This window comes from Dermacentor andersoni, chromosome 4, assembly GCF_023375885.2.
Source record: "Dermacentor andersoni chromosome 4, qqDerAnde1_hic_scaffold, whole genome shotgun sequence".
Taxonomy (NCBI): domain Eukaryota; kingdom Metazoa; phylum Arthropoda; class Arachnida; order Ixodida; family Ixodidae; genus Dermacentor; species Dermacentor andersoni.
The window spans coordinates 21,835,138-21,847,915 of NC_092817.1; the positions used below are offsets into that span (position 1 = coordinate 21,835,138).

At 45.1% G+C, this 12,778-nt stretch overlaps 1 protein-coding gene and 2 non-coding genes across 3 annotated transcripts in view; 1 reads left to right on the forward strand and 2 right to left on the reverse strand.

Moving 5' to 3' along the window:
* Positions 1-12,778, reverse strand: part of LOC126536011 (putative fatty acyl-CoA reductase CG5065) — a 97,423-nt gene that overhangs the window by 68,422 nt on the left and 16,223 nt on the right. The window lies entirely within an intron of this gene.
* Positions 12,171-12,244, reverse strand: TRNAR-CCU (transfer RNA arginine (anticodon CCU)). Its single transcript has one exon. It is a non-coding gene; the product is annotated as a tRNA-Arg (tRNA).
* On the forward strand, positions 12,358-12,430 carry TRNAR-CCU (transfer RNA arginine (anticodon CCU)). Its single transcript has one exon. It is a non-coding gene; the product is annotated as a tRNA-Arg (tRNA).

Below are 12,778 nucleotides of genomic sequence, written 5' to 3' on the forward strand. Positions count from 1 at the left end.
GGCGCGCACGCGCCTTGGTGCGTTTCATAATCGACGCCAGGAGCGTTTGGAGTGGTGCCCTGGTTGCGAGCGGCGAGATAAGGGCAGTCAGATCGCGCTCAGATAGAATGTTTATCTCATTCTCTGGAAGCAAATGAAGGGGTCCATTTTTTGCTCAAGGGTGGTTCTGTCAGCGCAGGCCTACACGCACAACAGCAGAAGTGGTTGGCCTTGCCGGCCGTGTTTAGATCTTCGGCTGATTGACTGGACGACTGTGGCTTAGATCACTGTTTCATCGGTTCTTTTCTTCCGTCTCTCGAGTTACTTAACGTCCCAAGTACACCGCATACAGATTCTCGATGCATAAAGTTAGTCTTTTTTCTGTGTATTCTCTGCGCACTCGATTCGAAACGCTTAGTGATAGTGTGCTTTGCACTTCTTTACCCTTTACTTTCGAGCGAACCAGATAGTCAAGCGAGTTCTGAGGAAGCCTGCAAGTTGGAGGTGTGTTCATGCACGAAAGGAAACGTTCGGACCCTGTTCGCAGCATTCTGCTGTAACGAGGTCGGTGGAAGCATTTCCTTTTTTTTTTTTTTTCGCGAATCCACCTCAACCTTGGTGTTTTTCATGGAACTCGTTTGTTTGTCACAGATCTGGCTTTCGACGATTCGAGCTGACGCCTTCGTGTTGTCGACTGCTAACCTCTTGGTTAGCTCAGTTAATTGACCGTGTGGCTGCACAGCGACGTTGGAGTGCGCAAACGTTGCTTCTCCATTATTGCGTATGCTTTGTATGTTTTCTTTACCTGGTCTGCGCTGGTTAATGCTGTCGGGCGTGAAATAAAATTTCACTTATCAGGCAGTCTGCCATGGAGTACCGCCTTCGCACTGTTTATAATTTCCTTAGACTTGTTTCCACACCAACTAGTCAACTTCAAATCACCTACAAATCACCTTCAAATCATCTTCAAAAGAAAGTTTGCACGCACGCTTTAAGCAGTGACGCCACGCGCAATGACCGAGAGCTAATGCATTTTAATGAACTAAATGAGGAGGACGCGGGCGACACTTAGCACGGTCAACTTTTTACTCAAGTATTGCTTTCAACTAGATTTTTACTTCCACGTGAACGATCACAGCTGAAAGCGCATTGCCAGGAATATAGTAATGCAAGGTGGTAAGCCCGCGTTCAATTTCCGGAAGAGAACAAATGTTGGCACCATTTGGCTTAGAACGGTTGATTACCTGGTTAGTTTTCAAGGATTCATTGTGCAGTGTGTGATGGAAACACAATACATAACGAAACTAGACGCAGCATGGAGGAACCCGCTGACCGTCAGCTATATACGGGCTTTTCTAATGTGTCACACAACTGCAGCGGCTCAGTAGATAGGTGCTATTTCGTTGGGAAGGAGGTCAAAGGTTCGCTGCCTGGCTGACGGTGGCCGCATTCTGACGGGGGCCGAATACGGAAACGCTTGTATATCGAGCATTGCATGCACGTGAAATATCCCTAAGCGGTTCAAATTCATCCCGCTATACAGCTAATTTCGGGTGGTTGTGCGGCATAGGGGCACAGAAAGTAAATAAATAATAAATAAATAAATAAATAAATAAATAAATAAATAAATAAATAAATAAATAAATTATTAAATAAATAAATAAATTAATTAATTATTTAATTAATTAATTAATTACTCTATACATTCTAATCAGTCAATCCATTCATGAGTAATTTTTTTTCGAGTACAGCGCCTTTATTTATTCGAACTCTCGCCCATGTGAGTTCATAACAACTCGCACTATTCACATTGTAGTTCCGCCACAAGTTGAACTCCCTTCGTAACACTCCATTGCAATCAAGTCCCTCGAGAAAGCATACATTCGGGAAATATATGTCCGATGGCATTGATGAACAACGTTTGCTATACGGCATTCGTGTAGGCTCATACCAGAGCGTTATAACCGAATACAACGGCTGCGGTCGTTTCTCAAGCATGCAGGCATTTTGGAGAGTGGCAGAGCACGTGAATGCGAATGTGGTGAGAAATTCTGATGAGTATTGTGTGACTTACTGGATGCGTTCGCGACCAAAGGCGGCGGCCTTTAATTGCCCCCTAAATATCGCGGAAGCCTACTTAGTAGCCAAGAATTTCAAGACGAGAAACATTGTAGAAGAGAGGAATTTCGCGCGTGCGTTATTTTTCCGCGGATGCAAAAAAAAAAGAAAAATACCAATACATCTCGATCCGTTCGTGCCGTGCAAGTTCATGACGTGCGGTGACACCGGATACGTTGTATTCATATGTTTTATCAGGAATTGCAAAATAAACATTTCATCAATCACAACAGTTGCATGAAGTTACAACTCATGCTCATCAGACATACTAGTATGCTACGCATATTTTTCACATTTTTTTTTTTTTCGTAGGCTATCAGAGACTGCCATTCGCTTACTGAGAATATTGGTACAGCTATACACACTCCGCAATTTTGCTACAACGCGCCAACATTTCAATATACTTCGCTAGCCGTCGGCCCTCGCATAAAAGCTGTATATATGGCCTTTTGTCTTGTACATAAATGAATCTTGAGTGCCAGGCAAATTAATTTCTTCTCGTTATTCCTGTTAAATATGTCTTCTATTTTTTTTTTCATTTCATGCCTTTTATTTCACACTCTGCTTCCCTATGACACATCTAATATACTCCAATGCGATATGCTTCATTGAGCAAATGCGGGCTTGCGAGAGTAATCAATTATTAAGAAAACGCTGGCCGAGATACGGCGATTCATGCTCGATATGCTCTCAATATTGTTACGCGATTGAGGCAAATGAAAAGACAAGAGACGGCACAAAAAGGAAAGAGGACGAAATGACGCTGAGAACCGTGGCTGGGCCTCGTAGGATAAGCGAGGAATATAGTATTTTTATTTCTTCAAGCGAATGGCTCGCTTTAAAATCAAATTGTGTGACATAGGACGCAAGTAAATGTATTTTTGTTTCTTTTTACATAACGACGCGAATCATTTTCCCAAGAAATGCTGCAGTTATTCCGAGGTCCTACAGACTCCGGGACTGTATCTGTACTTCACATACGCAAATACCCAAGAAAATGGACGGAATAACGGCTGCCGTGGTAGCTTAATTGGTAAAGCACCCCACGCGTATAATGCGGAGGATGCGGGTTCGACTCTGACCGGCGGCAAAATGTATTTTCGTCCACTTTCCGTCCGTTCTTCTTATTGCTTCTACATTACAGATGAACATGAAAATAAAAGTTACCCTATGCTTTTTCTGACGTCACTGTCTGTTTTCTTCGTATGGTTGCAACTAACAAACCCTTCAGTACTTCACAAGACGCTTTTGTTGACAAGGCAGAGTTTTCTAGTCTTGAATTATTGTCGCTGATGTCATCTTTCCAACCCGACGCGTTCGAGTCCTGTCAGCAGAAGAAGTCGGGGAATGTATCCCCCCGTCGTGTCGGCTAAGGGTGATGCTGGAAAACACAGCGATTATAGAGCGCGCTGCGCTCTGGACGACAGCCGCGCACAGCGACTGACGCAGTAACGACGCAGAACGAGGCAGCGTCCCACCGGCAGCGGAGGCGACCGCTCGATCTTTTATCACTCGATCTATCGTGCGGCCATCTCGATGGCGAGCGCGAATGCGTTACCTTGGTTCTGCGGCAAACTGCCCAGACAGCGGGCGGTTCACTGCCAAGTCTTCAAGGTGTGTACGCGATGACCGAGAAACGAAGGCCCGCATCGACACGCGCGAGGCAAGCGTGCAGAACAAAAATCGGTACGTATACAAGTGTGGCCAGCAGCAAAGGCTAAGAGAAGCGGCTATAAGCTAATATTCGCTTGTATTTCACTTCCTGGTTGCGCTTTGTTCACGCGGTAAACTATGAGACACGTATAGCGTGACTCCGTTGGCTACCTGATGTATACGATATAACCAGCTTTTGCAATCACCTGGCTAAGCATTATGCGTCGGCAGTGAAAATGGACCGGCTGTCCCGGGAAATTTCAGGTCTAGGATATCTGAAATGTGATCGGAGCGGTTAAATTTGATGTACTAATTGCGTTTCGCTCACGCTTCGGATTTGCTTTCTCCCGTCAAAACATTTTTTAGGAGCCTCTCTTGCTTGAAGATATTGATTAGCCTAATAAATGAATGGATGAGTAATGTAAAATATGACTTAATTAATTAGGACCAAACGAAGAGAGTAAAACGTTGATTTAGTAAAACCCCTGGGCGCCGGCACTAAATCCCTAAACTGAGAGTTTCATTTTGATCGAATACACTACAACACAATCATGAAACAGGAAACGATGAATCTTGAAGTGAAGCTTTCTTTGCCGCCTCCAGAATGGGAGGCAAAGAAAGATTCGCCTTCACAATCCTACACAATGCACAAGAGATATACAGTCCTTAAATGAATTAAGACATGGCATTGTGTCGTGTGTATGCGCTTATTCGTGCACATACCTATCGCCACCACTTCGACAAGCATAACACGTCACCTTCATACTCGTGACATACTTTGGTAGATGTTTCACAGTGTTCATTCGCTCGATTTGGTGTTTGCATCCATAAATACAAGTATTGCATGAGATTACCAATTGATAGGATAAAAATAAAGACAATCCTAGGCATCACATTTAACTGCATAGCATTTACACCTTTCACTAAAGCTTCGCTTCATATGCGAAAGTAGATTCTAACATGTGCGTTGGATCTGCATAGATTTCCCACTGCTTTCGCCCTGGCTTTGCATGCACGAGCGTATTTAACCGGTCTTCAGTTACCTATAAGGACTAGAAAACCGGCACATGGGAGCCGATAGCGTTCATCATCTAGATTGATGATGTGCTTACGCGCGGTTAGGCAATATATATATCGTCAACGTGCTACGATTACTCATCGGTCATTGAGAAAGGTTATTCACTCCATCTGTGAAAACATCCGCAGTGTGCACGTAATCGTCGGCGCCTGCGAAATCACCGAATTGCTCAAGTCTGGCAGCGTCTCTCTCCACGTGTTGTTGACGTCCCCAGCAGCTGGGTTCGCTTGTATAGCAAGAGCAACCACGCGCAGCCTTTGGCGTTTTCATCGTTCAACCCTCCTCACCTGACTCGTGTAGTTCCCGAAAACGTAAACATCTGATGGCTCAAAGTGCGTACTGGCATAGTGGTCGGTGACCCATTTACATTTCCTAAGAACTCCCGTGAACTGGGTGCGAAGCTCTGGATTTATTTCGTTATCTTAATGTGATTGCTTTTAAATGACACTCAACGCATCTTGCTGCATGCTCAATTAAGATAAAGCGGACCGATCACGGAGACAGTACAAGCAAAGGCACAAGTGGGCCGATTCCGACACCGCAGCGTGATTTGTGTTCCCACGGAGGTTTTAATCCGTTTCGTAACACAGGCCAATTTCGATACCATAAAATGTGTGATATCGGTCATCGCAAATGTTTTAACAGGTTTGTAACGCGAGCCGATCGCGGAGGGAGTGTCGCAGGGCTGATCCTGGTGTTGCTGTCGCATAACAGGGGCTCGACAACGTGCGAGTTTTTGAGAGAACGAATGTCGTGCTTCTTCTGTATATCTGCGGAGAAATCAATAGTTCATTACAATAAAAAATAATTAGTAATGCTTGTACCAAATAATGGTACAAGGCCGTCTATCGGTACAAGTTCACTACAGCTCCGGGACGCCGCGAGCAATGCTGACGAATCACCGATAAATATATTAATCTACTTAATTCACTGGTGTCCGTGTGACAAACATGATTGTAAATGCATGCCACAACCACCTCGTTATAACCGCTTACAGTGTGACCAATTAAAATGTACGGGGCTACTAATAACCGGCTGTATAATTTGGTAACGCGATGTCACCAGCCACGCACGTTCCTGAGCGGACTAAAACGTTTTTTTGTCATTTGTCCGCCGTTTTAGCATTTACGTAAGCGCCAGCTTGGGCCCGCATGCTTCCCTTGGCTTTCTGTCACATTGACATGTGTGGGTGCGGCCACAACAGGTGAGAGAGAGAAAGAGACGTCTAACAGAAAGACAGCTTCGAGTCCAGCATCTGGTAAAAACAGCGCATAACCACCTTTCACGCAAAGGGAAACGTTCTTATTTTTATACGCTTTCGCTTAATGCCGCGGGTCACCCATTGTTGCAAACCCACGTGATCCTCTTACTGTGACAGCAGTTAGCGCGAAACTGAGTTGGCTACGTCTGCCCGTCCGTCCATTCCGTTACGTCATCGTCGTCAGGCCACCTCGTCGCCCTCGCTCTTACCTTTCCCACACGACGAAGGAAAAAAAAATTGCCTTCCAACGCCACAGGTGATCGAACTCGAGCTCTCGCGGCTACGCTCAGTTAGAACCGGATGCGCTAAACCCTATCGCGACGCACTCGCACTCGAAAATTTGCGCGGGGTTTTGTGCGCCGCGCAGACCCTCAAGAGTGGTGTCGTGTCCGCACGCATATCGTACTGGATCTGCGCACAAGGGTTGGGCCTCCTTTTGAAGTCAGATCAGCGCAGAGCAAAATTAGTTTTGAAGGAAGACTCAGGTACATGGATGAAAAGAAATGGCATGCTAACGTACACTGTACCTCAAAAGCGTCAATACGGAATAGAGCAATAGGCCAAGAAACGTTTCGCAACCAAGTACGGGGTAATTGAAAGTGTAAATAGACATCTGGAGTCGTCAAAAAGATAGTGAGAAACAGAGACATTCAATTGGATCCAAGTAATGGAAACAGAATGGATCACGGAGATTTACAAGAATGGCAAGAAATATATTGGAGAGGAAAAGCTGTACGAAAACGCAATAGACAGTGCCTTGCAATATCAAGTTTCGAGCTGGTTGCCTAAGGATAAAAACATGCAGGAGCAAATATTCGCAGCAAGATGAAACATGTGTCTTTTGCAGCAAAACATTCACCGACGATCACGATACATCCTAATGGGAAATTTGAGCGGAGCTCTATACGCGTTTCGCGATATATTGGCTGGCGTAGACAATCTGTCTCGTGCGGCATATTGCAAACGGAGCGAAGTGTGTCGCGACTGCCTCGCTAACCGGGAGATCGCGAGAGGCAGCGCGCGGGTGACGCATGGGCGCAATTCACAGCAGCCGCCGAAGACAGACCTCCACTCATGCAGCGCTTTGTTTCCATATGTGATATCGGTCGACGCGCTCGCCACATGCCATCGGTGAACAGACGACGGCGCGCTACTCTGGCGCCACCTCGTAGCGGTCGTCACCGCAGAGCCCGTCTTGCGCGGCAGTCCGCTTTCCTCCCCAGCCTTCCGCTGCACCCTCCGCCTCTGATTTCCGAGTCGTAGTTCAGCTGCAACCTCCTCCTCCGCTTTACTCCTCGCGCCCTCCGCTATCGCCGTCTTTCATCTCCCCCTTCGCTACGCGTTCGCTATTTCATCCTTCGCTGTGCTCGTTCGCTCGGTTGCGCCGAGGGAGGACGCCGAAGGACAACGCTGACGCTAAACGCAGGAACAGGCACATAGGAGCTGCGCTCTAAAAAGCTTAGAAAGGTTGCCTCCAGTGTTCTGCCGTATTACCGCTTGCTGCTTTCCCGGAGGGCACGTTAAATATTGTTTACACCTAGTTTGTAAATTATTCTCCCCATCATTAGGCAAGGTTTCATTAATGCAAGGATCACATAAGAAATCGCTTGCATTTAACTAGTCACTAGCTAAAGAAAGTTACCATTGAACCAAAATGGTTCTCATTCTTAAAGACTTCCACGTCGACAAACGAAACCTGTCAGTTAACAATTCTTTCCGCGTGCTGCGGCTCGTGCTAACCTCAAATAAGGATGTTCGAGGTATTCTTCTTGTGCTAAATCTCCATCAAGCAATCGCGTAGGAGGAAGTCAAGAGGAGTGGGACTATGAACAGCCCAATGTGACTGTTCATAGTCCCATTCAGTATAGTCCCATCCAGTTCATAGTTAACTGGGACTATGAACAGCCAAATGAGAAAGTCATTCGCAAGCTAGCGTCACTTGCAAATTAACTTTTGAACTGTCCCTGTCATGCTCTCGAAAATCATGAAAACTCCGCAAAAACACACTTGCTCAGCTTTGCTTTGCGTCGATGTTACGAAGTTCCGTTAGCTCAAATAAATACATGCAGCCGACGGTTGCATCGTATCATACGCACAACGTCGATGTTCGAGGTATTCTTCTTGTGCAAAATCTCCGTCAAGCAATCGCGTAGGAGGAAGTCAAGAGGAGTAAGATCCGGTGACTGAGCATACTAAGAACAGCCCAATCAGAAAGTCATACGCAAACTAGCGTCACTTTCAAATAATCTTTTGGACTGTCCCTGTAATGCTTTCGAACAATACGAAAACTCCACACAAAGCACTTGTTCAGCTTTGCTGTGGATCGGTGCTACGAAGTTCCGTGAATGCGAACAAATGGATGCAGCCGACGGGTGCATAGTATCGTACGTTTTATAGTGACACAGTCGTGTCAAACTGCGATTGATAACGAAGAACCACCAAATGATCGATTTTCTCCGAGGAGTAGGATGATGCAAGCTACGGGTGGATCTAGCCTTGCAGAGACATGCCGGCAATTGCTCTGCTTGAGTGGCACTGCATTATTTACTGTCAGCCGATGAACAGTTGGCAATCATATTGTAAAGACCATGGTTACATCATTTGACTGAGAAGGGACATTGGGTCATTTTTCAGTCACTACCAAGTTTTGGGGTATTACGGGCAATGAACAAGCCGATGAAGCTGCTCGATTGCCTCGGGGAGAAAATATATCGATCTTGGTTTCAATGACGGGCGCTACAAGAAAGTTATGCACATACACCATTGCTTTCCGGGATGGGGAAACACTGCACAAACAAACATTAAGAAGAGTTCACGACTGTGACAGCGATTCCTGAACATAATTGCTCAATCAACGTTGATATTACGCGGGAAATCGTTTACTAAGTAAATTTAGCATGATTGGCTTAGAAAACGCTTACATGTACCGGCTCTGTAAATATTTAAACATGAACACAAGGAAATTACGACAATTTTTATGTCAGCTAACTTAAAGGTTAAAAGTTAACCTACAGATTAATGACATATGAAGATGTGGCCGTCGTTTGCTTTAGCCTAAGTCACAGACCAATTATGTCGAACACATGCTTTCCAAGATCATTCTTCGAAACTTAGTGACCTCTTAGTGACCATTGCTCTATAACTACAAAATAGAACTTTTGTAGATTCGAAAAGGACTGCTTTTATGTGAACATATAAATAATGTTTGATCATTGTATATTTGTGTTTGAGCGATCTTACACACAGGTGTCTGTCACAGTCTACTGGGCGCAGGAGAACACTGGTATTATGGGGTTGGATACTGTTATTGTTTTCCTTATCCATGTGCATCATTGGTATTCTAGATTTCCTGCTCTATGGTTACACCTAATCTTTTATCTTATTCCTTGTCGTTATTGTCATACGTTCTGGTTGTAATTAAGTATACTACATCTCCAATCTCTTACTGCTGCCTCATTCATGTGTATATTCTTGTTTTCTCTAAGTTTGGTTGTGGATATACTACTTTGCTGTTATTGCCCATGTAAAAGGCGGTGGGAGCTAGTCAAGCTGCTTCAAGGCAACTTCCTCTTCCATCATCCCTCATGTATTATGCATGAAAACAAAGAAAATTCAAGTATTTTCATGCGATATCCGAGTGTAATGAACAGCCATTATCCGCGGTGCACTAACACGAGCGGCCTCCGTCGGAAGAGACAATACTGTAGCAACCACGTGACTCATCATTTTATCAAAAGGCCGTGCAAGCAGTACTGTAGCCCAACCAAAAAGCTTCTGCGATCCACCGGCCTGTGTTACGCCTATGGTACTTCCCGCATGTATTTTTTTTTTCTCATCCTAATTTATCATCGTTATATATAGCACCTTCTGAAGAGACGAAGTACGAGGATGAAGTTATTTGCAAATGAATGCAATTAAAAGGCATTATTTTGTTAACGCATTTTGCTCTCTGAAATACATACGTATAACGGAGACCTTAGCTCACGTCACTTTTTTTCTTTGGAGTATTCCATTACGTTGCTTCGTGCTATACAAGGTTGCGCACAAGACGGCATCATACTTTGTGTTTCGGAAGTTTTTCCCAGAACAATGTCACGTTACGCACATCAGGCATCTTTCAAAAGTAGCCAGCTTCTATCCGTTCTCTATCCTTGTGGAGACTGATCAGACATCGATATGCGAAGAGCCCCAAACAGTGAACGCCAAGTGTTCCATAAGCAGATGTGATGTCTTAGACTTCCCTAAGTTCAAATGGGGGGCACTTCATCTCGGATTTGCGCACTCGAGAACCCAGAAAAGCTTTTTCTATATAAGACCCTTATGTATGTGCGCCCCGCTCTACTCTAATTACTTCCTCGTGCTCAGTCTTTATAGACGACTCGATCCATGCCATATATTTTGCACATCCCACGGTCCGTGCCTCCTTGTAAGCCTCTTGCAATGTCTTCTTTCAGTTCCTGAAGGACAGCAGACGGTAATAACAAACATGAATGGTTAGGTTTTGCTACCTATGCAACATACTTGGCTGTGGCGGCTAGCGGCGGTGGCACGGACATTCTAGAAGGCACTCGAGAATACATGGCATCTTTTGGTGCATTTTTTGCTGCACTGTTGCTGTGATCTTTATTGGGTATTGGTGGCGTGGCGTTAGGAAAGCTCAGAACCGGCGGACTATTTTGATCTAACTTCTCTTGCACACGCCATATGCTGATAGCATGCCACAACAAAAGCAACCACGACGACGACGACGACAAATAAGCCTCATAACCACCCCATAGAATAATGATACGTGAATATGTCGGGCCCGCCGCTGTAATTATACGACTATATGTGTCTTGTTGAACGCTTATCCACGTGCATTAATTTTCGATGTTTGAAATCCTTTAAAGCGCGCATGGTGAGCAACTGCTGTTGTATCATTGTGCGTTGTCGCCAATGACCTCTTATAATCCGGTCCTGTTGAAAGCGAGCTTACTTGTATTTATCATAATATGGTAGGAGCCAGCCCATTGGGTGTGTCAGAATGTATTGAGCCCCATCTCCATATTTTCCTTCTCAACTTTTCATCGAGTCTGGAGACAACCCCGGCCATTCCTTTCGTTTCTGAAAAGAAAATTTCCTGGTGATTTTCGTTCTTCTCGCCGAGCACGACCTTCAGCTCAGACGGCATCCGCAGAAAGCGCAGTGCAAATCTACGTAGCATTTCGCTACACGTGTCAATATAGCGTAACACGACTACAAGTAACCAGAATAAGATTGCGTGAATCAAGTATGCCTTTCTTTTGCTAAACTAAAGAGTGCGTCATTATAATCATAGCTGCGAGCTCGCAGATTCGTACTCCCCTCTCCCTTGCGACGATAGCTGAATGACGGCTGACCAAACCAAACGAAAAATATGAGCCCCAGGGGGTGTCCTCATTGCTCCCCGTCAAAGGCGGCTCCTCCTGAGTGACGGAGACTAACAGCGGAGGCCTTGCTTTTGTGTGCCGCAGGCACCGGAAACGATTTCAGAAGCCGGAGCATGTTATGACTGCCATCTTTTAGACATAATCCTTTGTATACAATGCTCAGCCATTCAAGCACGATGTACTCGGAGCCCAACCAGTGGACGCTGGGGTCACCGAGCTGATTGTGCATGGTGGTATACGATGAAAGTGAGAGCATTTATGACAAATTGGTGATTGCATCCCCCCCCCCCCCCCAAGTAATCACCCAGCATTCACCGCTGGTGCAAAACGCACCAACTACCATGCAGTCCAATTATCACGTTTGAATCATTGAGCACTGTACCAATAAACTGGAGTACTCGGAGTTGACAGCGTGATGTCACGTACCGGCTGTTCCTGCGTTTCGAAGGCATGCCAAAAATCTACATCGCGTGCGTTATTACTGAAGAATCGATGGGAACTATATATAAACGAGATGAAAGGGGGGTTACCAGGGGCCCGATTTTTATTAATCATATCATAAGAAGCCAACAAACAATGACACCAACTAAAACATAGGGAAATTACTTGTAGTTACTAATTGAATTAAAGCAACGATAACTTCATGGAACTGAAAGTGGATGAAAAATCAACTTGCCGCAGGTAGGGTACGATCCCACGTCTTCGCATTAGGCGTGCGATGCTCTATACCAATTGAGCTACCACGGCACCGTTTTCCTATCCGCTTTCTTGGCTATTTATCTTTTTATTACTTGAACTAAACCTAGGAGTGTTCTAGTAGTAAAAACGTAAATACCCAAGAAAGTGGATAGGAAAGCAGCGCCGCGGTAGCTCAATTGGTTAGAGCACCGTACGCCTAATGCGAAGACGTGGGATCGTACCCCACTTGCGGCAAGTTGTTTTCTCATCCACTTTAATTTCCAATAATTTATCGTTTCTTTAATTCAATTGGTAAGTACAAGTAATTTTCCCTATGTTTTCCTTCGTGTCATTGTTTGTTGGCTTCTTATGACCAATACGCGAACCGAGACATGGATAGAGCAGGCGAAATACACAAACTTGGAGTTCGCGCTTGTATGTGTCGCATCCTTTGTCCGTGCCTTGGTTTGTGCTAGTGATGTTTCGTTGAAGATGGTTGCTGCATGCGATCTCCTCCCCCCCCCCCCCCCCAAAAAAAAAAAAAGAACAGAGGAAAAGAAGAAAAAGGTTTTTGAGAAGACGGCCGTGTCTGCTGTGAGAGTA